This window comes from Crinia signifera, chromosome 12 (genome assembly GCF_055691185.1).
Source record: "Crinia signifera chromosome 12, ASM5569118v1, whole genome shotgun sequence".
NCBI classification, from domain to species: domain Eukaryota; kingdom Metazoa; phylum Chordata; class Amphibia; order Anura; family Myobatrachidae; genus Crinia; species Crinia signifera.
In genome coordinates, this window is record NC_139228.1 from 36,491,777 (window position 1) to 36,512,241 (window position 20,465).

A 20,465-nucleotide genomic window follows, 5' to 3' on the forward strand; every position below is an offset into this window, starting at 1 on the left:
TAATGTTTAAAATATAATTAATTGGTTAAAATCTATCACAATCTTTTAGTTTACTATAACCTAAGGTGTTAAGAGAATAGCGCACCCCCATCTTATTATTGGTCTCACTAACAAGAGATCTTCTTAAGCCACATACACACAAGGCAACCCCGACGATGCCAATAACGGTGAAAGCGCACGGCGTCTCTTCAGTGAAGGGAGGGAGAGCATGGAGGTGGCTGCTCAGTCACTAGGGGTGCGCTAAAAATGCTTAAAACGGGGGGTCGCGTGCTAGGCCATGCACTATTAGCAGAGGCCATGCCCACCCAAGGCATAGCTCCGCCCCCCTTTCAGGTCACCCATGCCAATGGCAGGTCCCGATTTGAGAAGATCCAAAGTTGGGAGGTATGCTATATTTAACATATATACTACCACATTTATCAAGTAATATTTGAGGCTAAATCCCCGAAAAAACAGGAGGTTAGCCACAAATATTAAGTATCACCCCAAAGGGGGACCGCAGTAGAAATCTTCGATCCCTGCTGTGATCCTTCCCTTCACCGCCACCGGCCGCATCCCCCATAGGCTTCTGGCTCTTTCGGAGCCCTGTCCCGGCGTATGGATGGTCATACATCCCGCCAATGGCATCGCATTTTACAATGCGATCATGGGCGGTACAGTTCCACCCAGATCGCATTGTAAATGCGATTCTTCATAAATGGGCCCAGAGAGACAGAGACAGATAAAGAGACAGAGAGGCTGAAAAATGTATGCACATAATAATTTTTATGTAAGAAATGTGTCAGTTGGTCCGTATCAGGGAGACATAATGGGGTTTATTCTAGTTCATTCTTTCTGACAAAATCCTTCTTAGATGGACAAAACCATGTGCACTGCAGGGGGGCAGATGTAACATGTGCAGAGAGAATTAGATTTGGGTGAGTTTTTTTGTTTCTGTGCAGGGAAAATACTGACTGCATGATTTTACACTGCAATATAGATCTCACTGCAATATAGAAAAACCCCACCCAAATCTAATTCTCTCTGCACAAGTTACATCTGCCCCACCCGCAGTGCACATGGTTTTGTCAATCTAAGAAGGATTTTGTCAGAAAGAATGAACTAGAATAACCCTCTAATGAGGATTTGTATTGGGTATATTTATAGTTCTACATGTATTTTTTGCAGATGATTTATGAATAGTGCCAAATCCTCTGAACCCTTCAGGACCACAGTAGGTGATAACTTAATGAACAGATGAAATTTCACATTTAGGATGTGTTTTGGAATGACATTTTCTTAATATATTGTGATTTCTATAATGATACATTTTTCCTTTCCAAATTTACTTTCATTTAATTACTTTAGCCTCGAGAATTTACCACAGAATGTTATTGTTTTCTTAAATATGTGAACAGGACTAAGAACGTTCGTATATACAGTAGATTGCATTTTAAGTGGAAAACAGCCTCTGATTCCTGATATGCTGTACAATGCTCCTGCAAATATTCTATTCAGTACAATTGCTTTTTAATAGGGATATATTTTGTACGAGACATTTGATATGCTGAGCAAATGGGGCTTTATTAAATAATTATTGGTATGCTACAATGCTGGCAGAAAGAAGCATAGAAACACTGCAGTATCTGGTGCTGAACAGAATGATTTCTGGGCTATATATATACAGGTTGAGTGTCCCTTATCCGAAATGCTCGGGACCACGAGCATTTCGGATAAGGGATTTTTCCGGTTTTTGGAATATATTTTTTTAACATACTTACCTGGTCCCCTCGATGGTTCCCCGATGTCCACGGCTCTTCTTCAGTGTCTTCAGCAGTCCCAGGGGTACATTGTGCAAGTTTGCAGGCGCACCAGTGACGTCACCGGCTTAATTGCTAGATGTCTACATGGTCTTCAGAATGGAAATAGTAGACAATGCATTTTTTTGACCTAGGGCTATGCTAATGAGCTTGCTGTAATGGATGAATTGAAACCAATACATATTTTTAAGTACACTTATTGGGGAACACTAGAGACTCAGAACATGTACGCTATTTAACCAGCTTACTGTGCTTGCAAAGAATGGAACTGATTCAGCAAAGCTCGCTAAGAAGCCATCGCTCGCTGCTTAACGAACCCTGAAATGCAGCACGCCGGCCGAACGTACACCCCCCAACTGCCAAATCCCCTCGGTACCATGCGAGAGGATGAACGCAAATACATCCCCTTACATTCGGCCGAAGGGGAGAGAAGTCATTCAATGGACACCGAACTGACTTTCATTTCCGTTGGCATCCGCCGAAGAATGGGCGGGTGCTGTTGTTGTCCGTATATATATATATATATATATATATATATATATATACACTTATAAAGAGATACTGTACCATACCTGTAGCATGCCCAGTGTTCTGTGAGCTGCTGGCCATGCCCCAGTCCCTTTGAATAGACACTGTGCATCTATTCACTGCTGAGGAGCATCAGACAAGGGGGCTCTCCCAACTGCCGCAACACCACCACTACCGTGGGACACTGTTTCCCAAAGAGGGGACTCAGGACAGCTTCAGTGGTGCAACCATGTATAAGGTGTTAAGTGGCCCGTACACCTATACGTTCAATACACCGATGCCCCTACCCAGTGCTGTCCCATCGAACGGATGATTAATATCCCCAATCCTCTGACGGATTGGTGATCATCGCTGCCTGCTGATCCGCCCCCATCAGGGTAAACCTCTGGTATAGGGGCACCATAAGTGCTCCATGCCTCAGTGCCCTGAGCGGATTATGGATCCTTTACGAGCCTCTAACAATATTCTTAACATTGTGGTGTTAATCCATCTGTAATTTAGGGGATATCCAATTAGTAGCGGTGATTTACTGCTATCCTGTTAGCCCCAATTCACCACTTAACCCCCAAGCCTGCACTTTCTAGGGGGTTTGGTTGCGGCTGCCTCCGGTAACACATAATATAATAATGATAAGGTACTTGTTTCCTAGCACGGCCACAATCGCGGGCATTGGGTGTAATTTTTAGTGGTCTGCGACGCGACCGACGCGATGCCCCCGATTTCCCATTGAAATGCATTGAAAAAAGTCAAAATCGGGTCGGTCGCATCGCAGGCGGCTAAAAAAGGCTTAAATGGTCCAGACGCGATGCCCCCGATTTCCCATAGGGAACAATGTTAAATGCCTCAATTTACCCAAATCATCATAGGGAACAATGGTAAATGGACCAGAAACCCCCCAAAACACCCCTGAACAGTGAAATGGCCCCCCCAAATTAGTTTACGCCACCCCACGATCAACGTGAACCCGAAGGGTGGCGAGCGCAGGCGGTACGCGTCCTCCGACCTTTTCATACCCCCACTATCCATGTAGGCGTGGAGTTGAGAATAGAATAGTGTGGCGAGCGCAGCGAGCCACCGAGCCCGAAGCGTGGCGAGCGGACGCGGATACCTTCACAGGTAGACGCGTCCCTTCGCGGGCTTCACAGGTATCCGCGTCCCCTCGCGGGGCACGCTGCGCTCGCCACGCTTCGGGCTCGGTGGCTCGCTGCGCTCGCCACACTATTCTATTCTCAACTCCACTCCGGGGATATGAAAAGGTCGGAGGACGCGTACCGCCGCCGCTCGCCACGCTTCGGGTTCACGTTGATCGTGGGGTGGCGTAAACTAATTTTGGGGGGCCATTTCACTGTTCAGGGGTGTTTTGGGGGGGCTTTGGACCATTTACCATTGATCCCTATGATGATTTGGGTAAATTGAGGCATTTAACATTGTTCCCTATGGGAAATCGCGGGCATCGCGTCGGTTCCATCGCACCCGATTTTTTTAGTGCATGCGATGCCCCCGATTTTTACTAACGATGCCCACGATCATGATCGGTGTGGCCGTGCTAGGAAACAAGTACCAATAATACATTTGTTTGAGGCCTTCCACGGATCTTTTGTAGTTTTGGGAAATAACTGAAAAATCATCAAAAATGGGCCTTAATTGGATATGGCAAAACAAAAAAGTCATTAAGATCCCTGTTTTCTGCAGCTGAAAAGTTGGGTATGGGCCATAAGGTCAACAGCACAAAGGTTGTCATGCATTTGGTCAACCGCTGAAGGTCAACATGCATCAAGGTCGACATGTCTGAAGGCGGACATAATGACGTCAGCCCGACCACATGGCTCCTCTTCTCCCTCCCAGCCTGCAGCCGCCGCATGGTCAGTCATCTGCTACTGGCATTAAAGGTTTGTGTCACGCCCCACTCACCTAAAAAATTGGCAGGATCAAAATCACCGGGCTTACCTGTGAATCCCCCGGTTCTCTGCCAGGCCAGTCTGAGCCTGCATGTTACAGTTGAGTTTCATCTCTTTTATTGTAGTTGGAGATGCAGGCTGATCACGCACCTGCCTTTTGAGTGGTTATCACTGATAGATATGACCAAGGAAGTGACCACAACTATTTACATTAATTTATATGAAAAATAAAATAACTATGGGGACTGGCACCATTTTTTTCACAGGGGGGGGACAGGGGGAGACAGAAGGCGAGGTAATCACTTCCCAACTTACTTGGTCAGAAAAGGGGGTCGCTCTACCCCAGTCAGAGCCATCTTTCCAGTGATATTTGGGAAGCGGATGTTGCCCACCAGAGAGCATAGACTTTAGCGCAGTGCCAGAGTTTTTTTCTTTCAATATGCCCGAAGGTATTCCTCAGAAGAGGGCACTGGCCATAGGTATATTCCGGTGGGGCAGTGGAGACGAACCGCCAGTCAGGCCTCTCCAACAGCCTTGGTTCAGGCACAGAGAGCGCGTTGTACTAAGCCTGAAAAGTGATAAAATGGAGAGTGATAAACCACCAACCAATCAGCACATACAGTACCTGTCATTTTTCAAACCCAGCCTGTGACATGGCAGGTAGTAGCTGAATGGCTGGTGGTTTATCACTTCCCATTTTATCACTGTTTAAGCTTAGTACATCTTGTCTTAAGTACTCAACCCCCTCTTCGGATTGCTACTATTAGCCTTGAAAAATTTAATTGGCTCCCCTATTTTAATTTTGGACTGCTCTCCAGCCAAAGATGCTCATTGCCAGGTGTTACATGCTCATTGCCAGGTGTTTCATGCTCGTTCCCAGGTGGTTGCGTGCTCGTTGCCAGGGTTTGCGTGCTCGTTGCCAGGGGCTAAGGTGCTCATTGCCAGGGGCTAAGGTGCTCATTGCCAAGGGCTACATGCTTCTTGCCAGGGGCTACGTGCTCATTGCCAGGGGGATTACGCGCTTGTTGTCAGGGGTTATGTTATCATTGCCAGGGGTTTCGTGCTCATTGCCAGGGGTTTCTTTCTCATTTCCAGGGGGGTTACATGCTAGTTTCTTGGGGGCTACATGCTCATTGCCAGGGGGTTACCACTTACCTCTAGCCCTCCCAGATACTATTGTGCTCCTCCTGTGCTAGTCCAGATTTGGCAGAAGCACAGCTTTGTCAGGGAATCATGGATGGATCCTGGGCCATCAGATCTCTCCGTGCATGCTGCCATGTTACTCTGGTGGCAGAAGCCTGCCTGTCCGCAGTGTGAAGGATATGGGTACTGCTTGCTCCTCCCCTCCTTGTTTGGTTTCTGACTCTCTCTTCCCAGCACCCACATACTGTCTGTCCCCCACCTGCCCCACAGCACCCTATTGTCAAGCACCCGCTGCAATAGACTTCACACTAGCGGTGCCTCTGGCTCATGGATTGTGTAACGTATGTAGGGGCCACACTGGACAGACTCTCCTGTCACCACTCCTATATTCTGCCCTGATTTTAGGGCTAGGCTGTGGTTAGATTTAGGGCTTAGACTTAGGTGACAACTCAATAGTAAAAACACAACTGTCATCATTCACAGCATCATCACTATTTCACTCCATATTGCGAATGTCGACTTTATATACCAGACCCAACATTATATTGCTTGTAATGCTTTTTCCATGAGAATTTTAGCAGTCTGCGTTTGGCTTCCTGTTCGCTGAAGAGCTTTGTATTCTCACTCTTGGGCATAGTGTGGTAGCTCAGCAGTTTGGATCTCAATTTATGCCTCATTATGCAATGATATTTACAGTGGTCTTTTATTTTGGTACCCCACCTGCCCCCCTTAGTATGTGCACCCTCCAAATTGCCATTCTGCCGTAATCTGACCCCGGGGGTGCAGGCCATCACATTGCACTCAGAGTGGCTCCCTGCTGCCAGTGTAGAAAGCTTTTCCCGGCTGAGCTGTAAAGTAGGGTAATTCAAACCGCAAGCACTGGGACAGCTGTACTATGTGGACACCTTGCCAATTGCTGCACACACACGTTTCCAGTACAAAGCACTTTCAATAAGAAATCAACACTTTCTTTTGTATTTTAGAGCCATTTTCATGAGAAAATTCTGTATTTCCATTAATGTGACTTGTGAGTTTTAAGAAATGTATGAGCAGAAGGTACAAGACACAGTGCATCCTCTGTTAGGGTGTTCTTTTGGATTACAGCTACCCCTGATATGCTGTTTAAAAGATTCTATAATAAATATAGGCAATTACAATGCATCATTAATCTTTGTTCACTGATTTCCTATTATTACAGTATTTGCTAACTTTTTTGGTCCTTTGTAGGTTTGCTACATGGCTGCTCTGAGATGTATCAAACCTTGGAAAGAGTAAAAGTGAAGAGAGATAAAATACCAACCTGACTATCTCTCTCTATCTCATCACTCTCTAAGATCTGTTAAATATTTCTCCAATTCTAACTTGACAACATCAGCTACCTTATTTTGAATAATGTTTAATATATAATTAATTGGTTAAAATCTATCACAATCTTTTAGTTTACTATAACCTAAGGTGTTAAGAAAATAGCGCACCCCCATCTTATTATTGGTATCACTAACAAGAGATCTTCTTAAGCCACATACACACAAGGCAACCCCGACGATGCCAATAACGGTGCAAGCGCACGGCGTCTCTTCAGTGAAGGGAGGGAGAGCATGGAGGTGGCTGCCCAGTCACTAGGGGTGCGCTAAAAATGCTTAAAACGGGGGGTCCCGTGCTAGGCCATGCACTATTAGCAGAGGCCATGCCCACCCAAGGCATAGCTCCGCCCCCCTTTCAGGTCACCCATGCCAATGGCAGGTCCCGATTTGAGAAGATCCAAAGTTGGGAGGTATGCTATATTTAACATATATACTACCGCATTTATCAAGTAATATTTGAGGCTAAATCCCCGAAAAAACACCTGTTTTCGGGGGTTAGCCACAAATATTAGGTATCACCCCAAAGGGGGACCGCAGTAGAAATCTTCGATCCCTGCTGTGATCCTTCCCTTCACCGCCACCGGCCGCATCCCCCATAGGCTTCTGGCACCGGACTTCACAGGGATGGGCTCTTTCGGAGCCCTGTCCCCGTGTCTGTATGGTCATACATCCCGCCAATGGCATCGCATTTTACAATGCGATCCTGGGCGGTACAGTTCCACCCAGATCGCATTGTAAATGCAATTCTTCATAAATGGGCCCTGAGAGACAGATAAAGAGACAGAGAGGCTGAAAAATGTAGGCACATAATAATTTTTATGTAAGAAATGTGTCAGTTGGTCCCTATCAGGGAGACATAATGAGGATTTGTATTGGGTATATTTATAGTTCTACATGTATTTTTTGCAGATGATTTATGAATAGTGCCAAATCCTCTGAACCTTTCAGGACCACAGGTACAGTAGGTTATAACTTAATAAACAGATCAAATTTCACATTTAGGATGTGTTTTGGAATGACATTTTCTTAATATATTGTGATTTCTATAATGATACATTTTTCCTTTCCAAATTTACTTTCATTTAATTACTTTAGCCTGGAGAATTTACCACAGAATGTTATTGTTTTGTTTTCTTAAATATGTGAACAGGACTAAGAACGTTCGTATATACAGTAGATTGCATTTTAAGTGGAAAACAGCCTCTGATTCCAAATATGCTGTACAATGGTCCTGCAAATATTCTATTCAGTACAATTGCTTTTTAATAGGGATATATTTTGTACTAGACATTTGATATGCTGAGCAAATGGGGCTTTATTAAATAATTATTGGTATGCTACAATGCTGGCAGAAAGAAGCATAGAAACACTGCAGTATCTGGTGCTGAACAGAATGATTTCTGGGCTATATATATACAGGTTGAGTGTCCCTTATCCGAAATGCTCGGGACCACGATCTGAAATGAACTCCAAGCCGACAGTGGATAGTGGGGGTATGAAAAGGTTGAAGGACGCGTACAGCCGCCGCTCGCCACGCTTCGGGTTGCCGTTGATCCTGGGGGTGGTGTTAACAATGGGGGGCCATTTAACATTGTAAGGACCCATCAGGGTGCTTGTACAATAAAAAATCGTATACCATTTCATCGTATGCCATTGTATGGCATACGATGCAAAATTTTATTGTACAATATTGCGTTGCATCGCATACCATCGTATACCATATTAACTGTTATGGTATACGATGCGATGGGCGCCGTGCTAGGAAACAAGTACAGAGGCTTCCAATAAATGATAAATTACCTGCTTGTTGCCAAGGGGGTAAATGTCCGTTGCCAAGGTGGTTAATGTCCGATGCCAGGGGTTCTTGCTCATTGCCAAGGGGGGTTAATGTCCTTTGCCAGGGGTTCTTGCTCGTTGCCAAGGGGTAAATATGCATTGCCAGGGGTTATTGCTTGTTGCCAACCAGTTTATATTTGTTCCCAGGGGTTAATGCTCATTGCCAAGGGGGGTTAATATCCGTTGCCAGGGTTTCTTGCTCGTTGCCAAGGGGGGGGGGGGGGGGGGGTTAATGTCCATTGCCAGGGGTTCTTGCTCATTGCCAAGGGGTTAATATGTGTTGCCAAGGGGTTACTGGATGTTGCCAAGGGGTTAATATTTTTACCAGGGGTTAATGCTCGTTGCCAAGGTTTTTTTTTTCTGTAGCCAGGGGTTCTAGCTCGTTGCCAAGGGGTTAATATGTGCCCGGCCACCCGCCCATCAACTGCTGCTGCCCCTGCCTACCCCTGCGCACAGAGAGACAGACGCTAGAAGTCATTTTTTACTTCCAGCGTCTCTGACAAGGAGCACAGCCCGGCAGCGTTACCAGGAAGTGCAGAGCTGTGCTTCCTGTCAGACGCTAGAGGTGAACTAGGACTTCTAGCGTCTGTCTCTGTGTGCAGGGGAAGGACAGACAGGGGAAGGCAGGGGCAGCCGTAGCTGACGGGCTGGTGGCCGGACACATGGGCTGCCGGCCAGGCACATGGGCTGCCGGCCGGGCACATGGGCTGCCGGTGCGGCAGCTATTGAAGTGAGGACTCGGAGCGGCAGACATGACAGGCTGGCCGGCAGACATCACCAGCCGGCCCGACAGAGGGTGGATTGGGCCGGCCCACCGGGATTTCTCCCGGTATCCCGGTGGCCCAATCCGCCCCTGGTACACAGTTACCCTTCCTGCTCATTTATCTGTAATATGCAACAAAGTAAGTAGTAATAACTAGGCTTTGATTAATTACATGAAACACAGGGCCCGATTCAGATCTGCTCGCTATGCTGCGTATATTCGCTGCCTAGCGAGCAGTTAAATGCTGCCATAGCTGCTCAGGAGTCCTTGTTGATGACTCTCATTACTGCCTCTTGTGGGAACCCCTGACAGTAGAGTGATAGACAGAGGCACATGACCACACAGGATCTTTTTATCTGTGCTGGTGTGCACTCACCCATAGCATGCTGCTGCTGTTTATATTGAGCTATGACTTAGGGTTATGAATTTTTGTTAGTAATCTGTCTTTAGTTAAACGCATTTATTTAAATGCAATATCTGGTGTCCATACTTATATGGCTAATGCTATAATGGTATGCAAATAGCACATCTAATAAATATAGGTATTGCATGCAGGTTGCAGACAGTCCTGTGTTCACAATAAAATAACATTTAATACACCGAAAACCTACTTATATGCTTAGGGATGAATTCACATAAGGTCAAATTGCATTTGGAATTTATTGCAATGGCATCACATTAATCATGAATTTTGTGCTGAGAGTAGAAATAAATATCACAGTGAATATATAGTTGCAAACAGCAAAATATATTGCAATGTTATTATCAATACTTGCAAAACTTCCCAAAAAATATTGTTAGTAATATAGAAATATCTCACATCAATCATTTATACAAAGATACGCTCATATGTGGTGCTCGCCTCCTCACCAGGGCAGCACATCCTATTGTAATCTCCCTAATTATATATCTTCATGTATGAGTCTAGTTTGATGTCTAATTTGTTACGTTCCCCATGCTTCCGACCTGGAGCCTCGCTGCACTTAGCACACTATTTTATTCTGCTTTATGTCCATTGGAATGGTAAAGTATGAACAAGCCTAAACCAAGAGTGCCTAAAATAGGATCATCTATACCAAGAGCACCTACATAGGATCATCTATACCAGGAGCGCCTACACCAGGATGCCTATACCAGGAGAAACATATAAACATAATATTTGACGGCAGATAAGAACCACTTGGCCCATCTAGTCTGCCTCTTTTTTAAACATGATACCTCAAACCATATTTGATACTTATTTCTTTGTAACAATATCAATATGCCTATCCTAAGCTTGTTTAAATTGAGTGTTTATACCAGGAGCACTTTTACCTGGAGCACCTACACTAGGAGCGCCTACACCAGGAGTGGCCACAACAGGAGTGCCTATAACAGGAGCGCCCACACCAGGATGCCTATACCAGGAGCGCTTATACCTGGAATGCTTATACCAGGAGCGCCTACACCATGAGCACCTACACCAGGAGTGGCCACAACAGGAGTGCCTATAACAGGAGCGCCCACACCAGGATGCCTATACCAGGAGCGCTTATACCTGGAATGCTTATACCAGGAGCGCCTACACCAGGAGCACCTACACCAGGAGTGGCCACAACAGGAGTGCCTATAACAGGAGCGCCCACACCAGGATGCCTATACCTGGAGCGCCTATACCTGGAATGCTTATACCAGGAGCGCCTACACCAGGAGCGCCAAGTAAGTGGGCACTGCAGTTATTTATTTGGCCAAAGAGAGACTTCTTTACCTCAGCAGCCAGATGTCAGGCCACCCAGTACAGGACACACTACACATGGGGTCAGGACTATATATATCTCTATATATACAGTCACACCTGGATAGGTGGGAAATTTTTATGTCTGGGAATGTGATTTACATGACAATCATAGACGTGTGCTACACATTTGATCAGGGTTTGCTAGGGTACTGCGAGTACTGAGTATTCTTTTGTGACTTTTGCCAACACCCCCCATTGCTTCATGTCACTGGTCCATCAATTTAATACATTTTATCATTTCTGATTGACACGAACGGTACTTGATTGTAATAGAGGCAACAAACTGATAAATATACATATAGCTAAATAGAAGAATGATTTAAATGTTGTAGATTAAGATCACATTTTACTGTATATTATACATGCATGTATTATAAGCCCAATCAAACCTTTCTGTTGAGGTCTCCCTGCATCTGGCTCCACTGCAGGTTTAAGGAACCCAGTAATTCGGCAAGTTCTGCTCTATGGTACCGTTTGCTCTCCACATCACCCACACTAAGCTGCAGCAAAGACTGGTTGACAAAATCAACAATCCCCTGCTTGTGGCTCATTTCTTTCCGAGAGATCTGTCAAAAGAACCACGTGTATGTTACCTCAACCTACAGAAATCTATATACTCACGTCCAATGCTGTTAGGGTATGGGCGATACATGGGAAGGGTGATACAGATACGTACATTAGGGAGAATGGCTGACCATGCATATGTGATTTAATGCCCAAAGTAAAGATTATGTGGTCTGATACCACTTTCATACTGCATTGCCGGGTTGGACCTGGAATCTTAATCCAGCACTTTCACACTAAATCCATTCCATTCGACCCTTATACAAAGGGAGACCAAGGTTTAAACCTTCTTATAACCTGGGTCGAATTGCCAAGTTGGTCTACCCGGGTTATAAGGTTTATAGTGCAGTTTCAGGAGCATGTTATATGCAAGGTGATAATGCACCAGCCAATCAGCTCCAATATGTGATTTGGCAGTTAGGAGCTAATTGTCTGGAGCATTATCACCTTGCACATAACATTCTTTAGGGGGATAGAGAACACTTCTCCGAGCTTCATACATTTACCCCACAGTGCCGGTTCCTATGACTCTACAGGCATGGTGATTGTGGTGGCATTGACCCAGTCACCCTGGTATATAGAGGAAAATATAAAAGTGCCCCAGCTCCTGATACTGTGCTCTGTGCCCCGGCGTTCCAGTATATCCTAGCTGGTAATAATGTTTACTATACCGATGTGTCCTCAAAGACATGGGTAATATTTACTCAAGCTTCTAAAAATGAATATTTATGGTGTTGCATATACTGTAGCAACCAATCATATTCAATCATTTTCTAGGGTAAAATAAAGATATGATAGGTAGAATATGATTGGGTGTTATGGGGAAAACCACCACATTTCATTTTTAGAAACGTTAGAATATCTAGCCCCTAGTCTCGGTATGCCATGCTCTGGGATATGCCCGGAGCGAGTCACCAGTATCGGTTGGTGTAGCATTTGTTTTGCATCTTCACTTAATGTGTGTCACAAATAGATCTTATGACACATCAATTTCGTGTGAGGGGGTACCGCATGAAAGATCTTATTGCGGCTAAACAAGGGGCACAGTTGAAAAATAGACAGAATCTGTTGGTTAAATCAGAAATTTGGAAATCTTCCCTTCGTTCAACCAATATAATGTAAACATGTAAACAGCAAAAATACTTGTAAAAAAGAATGGAATTGTCACTAGCACTGTACTTCCACATACATTAGGACATGCAGTCCCTGAGTTTCAATTTGTTCATTGGTCACTCCTATGTCTGGCCGAGAGATTCCAAATGACTAACTCACCTTAAAACAAACCCTATATACCCCTTTATAGGGGTAATGGCTGCCCTCTCCTCGAGATCTACTCCAAAAACAGCATACAGAAGTAATGGTAAGTAGAAGCTGGGTTTGTCAAAACTGACCTTAGTAAGGTACCCTATGTACACATATAGGTATCTTTACACTTCTTTTCTTGAAAAACCAGTTTCTATAGATCACAATCAATCCCACATGCTTGCCCCTTATATACAGGACTCACCTAGGGTCTGAGCCCTATATGCGTTGAAATGTATCTTTGTATGCCTCTCCCACTGACCAATTTCCAATGAGCAGGAGATGGTAGTCAATCCTCACCTCCACTTCTCATAATAGACCCTTGAACATTATCTGCTCCAGGCCTATAAGGCCCTTAATCCGTCCTTGATCCAGGGGCTTCGAGGGGCTCATATAGTTTTCCAATTTTCTGAAAATGCCTGCTAATAAACTGGGTCTGGAGAACTGCCTTAAAAGGGGGACTCTTCAGTCACAATCTCTCCACACTGCACTGATACGTCTCAGACAATTCTGTGTCACTCTGTGCTGGGCTCACTGATTAGCTCTGTCTGTGAGCGTAAAACAGAATTGTTTAGTAATTTTAGTGAGATGTGTCTGTTTTGCATCAACAGAATTGTGGGATAGTTGTGCCCGTTTTCAGACATATCTTTTGCACTATGATGAATGACAGGACATTCCATGGGATCTGCGAGGCCAGTGGGACCCTCAAAGTAGCTAAGAGGACACACAAAGTGTACCCTTGTGGGCTCGCTTCGCTTGGCACGCCACCTGGATACCAAAGGTAATGGGATTGTGGGTAGTAAGATTGGTTTTCCACCGACCTTACTGCTGCCACTGCCACATAGTATGTTTCATCGGTCAGGTGGTCAAAAGTGCATTCACAAGATAGGAACTACAGTAGCTGTTCCCCTTTTTGCACTGGTATGGCATCCAACAATAACCCTTTCTGGCTAGGAACAACCTGTAAAGTACAAAAAGAAACAAATAAAGTGTTAATCTGACGCTATATTGCATTGTGTGGCCCAATATACACATTTGAATGAGAGACTGTCTCCGATCTCATAAACCTCTGAGCGTCTCATGCCCCCACTATTTTTACCACTTAAAACCTCAAGCCTCCCCCTCCCACCCTCAAGCCACCCTCCCTCCCCCTCTGCCCTTTGTACCTGAAATAACCAGACGGAATCATTTACTGATGGCGAATTAAAGGTCACAATTTATTAATTTGATTATAAATTTACCATTACTTGTTTAGGTGGCTAAGATAGCACTGCGGTGCATCAGTCCTATATCGTAACTGAATGCCGGCCAGGGGGCACCAGGGACCTCTTCTAGCAACTGAAACCTGTAATCTCCCTGGGTTACCCTTTTTTGCCCCCCGATGCCAGATCTTAGAGCTCCGCACTCCTTCTCTTACACCGTATCGTGCGCCTCAGCCCCCTTCTCATGGGGCTGGGGGTGCCTCCGCTTTCTGGCGCCATACGTTGGTTGGTCCGCAGTACTTCTGCCTCTGCTAAGTCATGCTCTGTTGATACTGAATGCTGCTTGGTGGGAAAAACACTTCTTTGTGTACTGCTGGTTCTTTGTGACCCTCCCCATTAACCTGCCCCTTCTTTAAGTATGTCGATACGCCCTGGGGAGGGGCAGCCTTCCCCTTTCTTCTGCCTCCCTGCCTTATTTTCTTTTCACTACTTCTCTCCCCCCTCCTATTCCCAGATTCACATAGGTGTATCATTTGGTGTATGGGGCACATCCTAATAGTTTATTATCTCTCCCATCTAGTCAACGCTTGCTCTCTTTTTGTTTGAGCCTTTAGGCAATCTGCAGGAGACAGGTACATGGATAATATTCCCAAACTTCATGTGTGCAATATTTAAGATGAATTCTTTTCTTCTATTTGAGTTATACCACGCCGCTTCTCTTGTGTTAAATACTTTGACATTCCACCCATGAAACAATTAAGTTCTTCAAAGCTAATGAGGGAAAGAGATATGATTGGTGGATGTCTGTAATTAAAAAAAAAACTGTTATTTGAATAATGGAACATTATTACATGCTAATTGTTTTCTCTGCCGATATGAATGCTTTCAAAAAATGCTTGTTAATGGCTTTGAGTATCTACAGAATGCAAGCGAATGCAATGCTCATCCAAAAGCCATTAAACATTCCCTCCCATACAGCTAGTTTATTAGAACCCTAGGGATAACTAATGCCCGGGAGGAAACATTAGCCCGACTAGAACTAATGTTCAATACATTTTTGGCGAGGGTGTATGATGCCAAACTCTTGACTGTCATGAAGAACAAAGCCATCCAGGTACCAAGTGAGATTCTGTTGAAGCCCAAGAGATCCAAAACCGTTAAACCTAAAGAAATCTGGGTCAACACGTAAACATACACGTCCCCGGTCATTATGCAGAAGGCTAAAAAGTACTGGCCCCTGATCCAGTCAGATCCAAGCCTACAGTAACAGGACACCAGCCTAATGCCTTTTTATCCTAAAGGCAAAAGCTTAAGAGACCAATTAGTCCACACGGACATAACTGGCCTGGGCCCTGTGGCACAGCGTAATTTTCTTCCACCCCAAAATAAAGGCTGCTACAAACGCCCAAATTACGTTACCTGTGGTAACCTTGGTTATCTAACCTGTGGTTATCTTCTTACAGGCTCTTCATTCCACCACCTCTTTTCCAGTAAAAAAAAAAATGTGATTATTTTCATCTTACTTGTACCAGCAAGTTGTCATTTCCGTCATCTCATGTCCATACATTATGTAGGGAAGACGGAATGCCAATTTCTAGAGAGAATGGCTTTTCACCGTTCTGCCATAAAAGTGGCTTTGATTAAAGGGACCAGTGAACAATCGGTGGCAAGGCAATTTGCCTTGGCAAGACATAATGTCTCTGCCATCCGTTCACAAATAATTATTCAAGTACCTCCTTCAGTATGAGGAGAAGATAAGGGGAAAAACTCCTGCAGTTAGAATCCTCTTGGATTTACAAATTAGGCACTTTGGCACCAAGCAATTAAACGAACCCCTGGGACTATGCTGTTTTTTTATAGTAAAACCACAACGCTACAGTAGTCCAGTAAGAGGGTCCCCTTAATCACTGTTATGTCTATTTGAACAAAGCCTCCAAAAGTAATAGATTGTATTTGAAACCTACAAACTATAACTGGCCCACGAGTATGACCAGGGGCGTAACTATATATTCGTAGGCTCCATAGTAAAGGTTTGTACGAGCACCCTATTTAGCGACTGATGGTGATAAATGTATGTAAAACATATTACTTAAACAGTAAAGATGGGCCCGCTTCAGCTCTGGGCCCCATATCAGCTGCACCCCTTGCACCTATGGTAGTTACGCCCTTGATTATGGGGGCAGATAGCAATGACAGGTTCTCTTGTTTATAATTTTATGCTGTATTGATATATTTACATGGCCATCCTCTTGTTAAGGATATTCGTGTTATTTTAAACGGAATTAGATGATTATGAAATACTGATTATATTTTGTGGTTTATTTGGCACATGGTGTGGCATCTATTTCATTTGTTATTAGACTGTTAGTCATGTATAATTTGCATTTTATTATCACATATTTAGTAAATTTTTCAGTATATATACTCAGGGTTTTCCGACTTTTGTAGTCTCCTCTGGGAGAAGCCCGGAGAGAGGAGACTTTCAGCAGGACTTCAGGGGGCAGGGCTTGAGTGAGACTTCATTAAGCCCCGCCCCAGAATGGAAAATAACCCGATTTGCCGATCTCTGTGGAGGGGGCGGGGCTAAAATGACACAATTATGACACTTTAGCCCTGCCCCGTCCCCTGAGATCGGCAGATCTGGTTATTTAAATGTCAAGGGGTAGGAAGCCACAATCAGGGGGTGGAGCGAGGGTCCCCCAGAATCCGGAATCTTTCCAGGGGGCCATGAGGTGGACCCGTTTTTTCGGGACCCTCCTGGCCATTCTGGGAGGGTAGGAATCCCTGATATATATGTATGGAGCCGCTGTCATCAGAGCAGCTCCTGGTGCGGTAAGCACCACCCCGTGCAATGGAGATGCTAGCGCCCCTCATTCCCTGCAATAGATGTGCGAGCGTGTGAGACACTCATGCATCCACAGCTACTGTAGCTAGCATGCCAGCCTCCAGATCTGGGCATCCAGCAATATTATATATATTTAACCAGGGCTGCTGATTAGTGAACAATTGAGGGCTATATCTTTGGTATGTGCTTGGAAAACTGATTAATTATATACTGTATGTCATTTATATCTTTGGTTTGGTTATTCTGTGCAATGTAATTGGCAGTTGAGTGCATAGTTTAATTCAACATATTAATTATGCACTTGACATTTAAATAGAGCCTTTAGCTATACAGTGAGATCTTCCAGGTTTATGCTTGGACCTACAATGCAGCTTTCACTAAATGGGAAAACCTGATTATTTATTCCCCTTGCAGATACTGTGATTATATTTAGGAAAACACTACAAGGATAGCAATGGTATTTTTCGGTACTTGTGAGTTATCCGGGCTGCCAATTTTTTCATCGCGCCCGAAATCGTGGGCATCGCGTCGGTCGTGGCCGTTATAAGGAGCCGCGACGCGATGCCCACGATTAGGGCATGAAAAGGTCGGAGGACGCGTACCGCCGCCCCTCGCGGGCTCGCTGCGCTCGCCACGCTTCGGGTTGGCGTCAATAGCGGGGTGGCGTTAACGGTGGTGGGGGGCCATGAAACATTTTTTTTAAAAACATATTGCCCAATTTCACATTGTAATTTTATTTTAACATTGCTGTCTATGGGAAATCGGGTCCATCGCGTCTTTTAACATTACTGTCTATGGGAAATCGGGTCCATCGTGTCTTTTAACATTACTGTCTATGGGAAATCGTGGGCATCGCGTCGCGGCCCCTTATAACGGCCACGACCGACGCGATGCCACCGATATCGTGTCTTTTAACATTACTGTCTATGGGAAATCGGGGGCATCGCGTCGCGGCCCCTTATAACGGCCACGACCGACGCGATGCCCCCGATTTGGAGCTAAATCGTGGGCATCGCGTCGGTCGGGTGTCCTTAAGTTAACCAAACTTAAGGACAAAATCGGCAGCCCGGATAACTCACAAGTACCTATTTTTCTAATGAAGTTTCCAAGTTCTGAATAATCCAAGGTTGAAAAGAACAAATAATAGTAATTGCCTATAATTCCTGAATGGCACTTAAGGCATTATAACGAGAGCTTTCACACTGATCCAATACATTTTAAAGAGTCGTCTTGGACATTTTCGAGCGATATAAACATTCCCTTGGCGCATATAATAACAGCACTAATAGACTTATAACATTAAAGGTTGCAACCGGATTAGGACCACCGTCAAATCTGCAAAACTTGTTTAACCCCTCCCTTCCTCTTTGCCAATATGCCAACTCTTTTTGCGTAGCCCGGACACAATCTTGATCCTTCGGGTTCCTCCCTTCTCCAGATTCAAAAATGTTTTCCCGTTGCAAATCTACATCTCAAGCCTTAAAAAACACCCTGGTGTTTTTAATGCATTGTTTGTAAGTCTTCTACATTGTTATCTGGACAGCATTTAAGGTAGAAGATAGGAAAAGAATATACTGTAAAAACGCTACTCAAGTGAAAATGTTACCACCAAAAATGGCCCTTCATCTCGGTGTGGGTGGTTGTCAAATAGACTATGATGTCACTTCTTGTCCTGACATAAATAAAAACATAAAAGCAACCTCAAAGTGCCCTATTTTCTACCGACTATACACCAATAAATATAACCGCTTTAATGAATTACATAAAACAAGGGGCTGTAGCGGTGTACATAGGGGGATGTAATCATAGGCGTGTGCAGCCCATTTTATTAGGGGGTGCACCGTCAAAGGGGTGTGTCTAGGACCACCTATTGGGCGTGTCTAGCATTGCCCCTTGGGTGTGTCTCTCAGCCAGAACATAATCTCCGGCCTATTTCAGTTTTAATATTCTTATTACTCTGTATAACAGTACATGCATATAAAGTTTAAAAAAATATGGATTATGCAGGTATGTAGTGATATGACAATGGTCTAGTACAATTAACAATCCAAAACACACTATTGACTGATGGGCATTCATTTTAATGGAATACAGGTCTAAAAAGCAAAAGATTTGGTAAAAGGTATTGCTGGTATTGCTAGCGGCAGGGAGTTGTTCATAAGGGTGGGCACAGCATATGGGGGTGCCTGTGCACCCCTAACACTCAATGAGCGCACACCTATGCAGGGCCGGCGCCACCACTAGGCAATGTTAGGCATTTGCCTAGGGCGCCGGCCACTGGGGGGCGGTAGTCGGCAGCAGGGAGTGGGACCCCCGGATGGAGGTGAGAGCGGCGGTCACTACTCACCCCTGTCCTCCCCCCAGCAATCGCATCGCACCGTATTTGCCGCCACCCCCCCCCCTCCCGGCGGATCAGCGCGAGGGACATCTCGCACCCTCCACCCCCTCAGCGCAGCACGGCGGCTGTATTCCCCGGAGGTGAGAGCGGCGGTCACTATTCCCCGCCCCGCAGCAACCGCATTGCGTCCCCCACGTGGAGCCCCCCCTCCCCCCCCTTGACTGACTGACTGCAATTGATGCAGAAAGGGGCACCCAGCAGCCCACCATTAGCTACCCAGCGCATCCACCCTCCCAGCGGATGCCGGTGGCCTGGAGACTGGAGCTCTCAGCTGGACTCTCCCCACACCCAGCAGCCCCCTGCAGCACCTCGTTCCCTCCCACATCAACCACTAACGCACCATGAGGGGATTGGTGCTAGGCTTGCCTCCTGCTCCCGCACACACAGCAAAAGTAGCCCAGCGCTACCCCCTCCTCTCGGATTTTGGCTGTCGGAGCTCTCAGCAGCCTTCTCCCCCTGCCCACCAGCACCTGCTCTCCTCCAGCAGCTGCACCGAACCACCCCCAGCAGGACAAGCACCTTACTTACTCCCATGAGTGGAAGCAGTGCTATGCCTGCCACCTGCTCCCACGGAGGGATGAGTTTACTCGCCGTGTCTCCAGCCGGATGCCAGCATCATAAAGTACAGAGGTGCCACACTGACAGTTTGCAGGCTGAACTGTACCCCACAGATTTATTTTGGTAAGTGCCAACGGGAGCCCTGTACCCATCTACTCCCCAATGAGTGCCCCCCCCCCTGCGTATATGTGAAACTACAGTATTACCCCCCTACCCTCTTCCACTGTGTGTTTGTGACCCCCCCCACCACCCTAATCCACATTGTTACCCCCTGCACCCCTTTCTCTGTATTTGTCTCCCCTGTACCCCACAATCCCTGTATGTGAAACCTTCCCCATCCCCTAAATCCTTCCTCTGTGTGTGACCCCCTCATCTGTGTGTGTGTGACTCACTAGGTTTAGGCACTACTAGGAGACTTAGGTTAAGACTGCGGGGTTAGGGTTAGGCTGGAGGGAGGGACAGCATTCCCTATAACTGGATGCTGACAT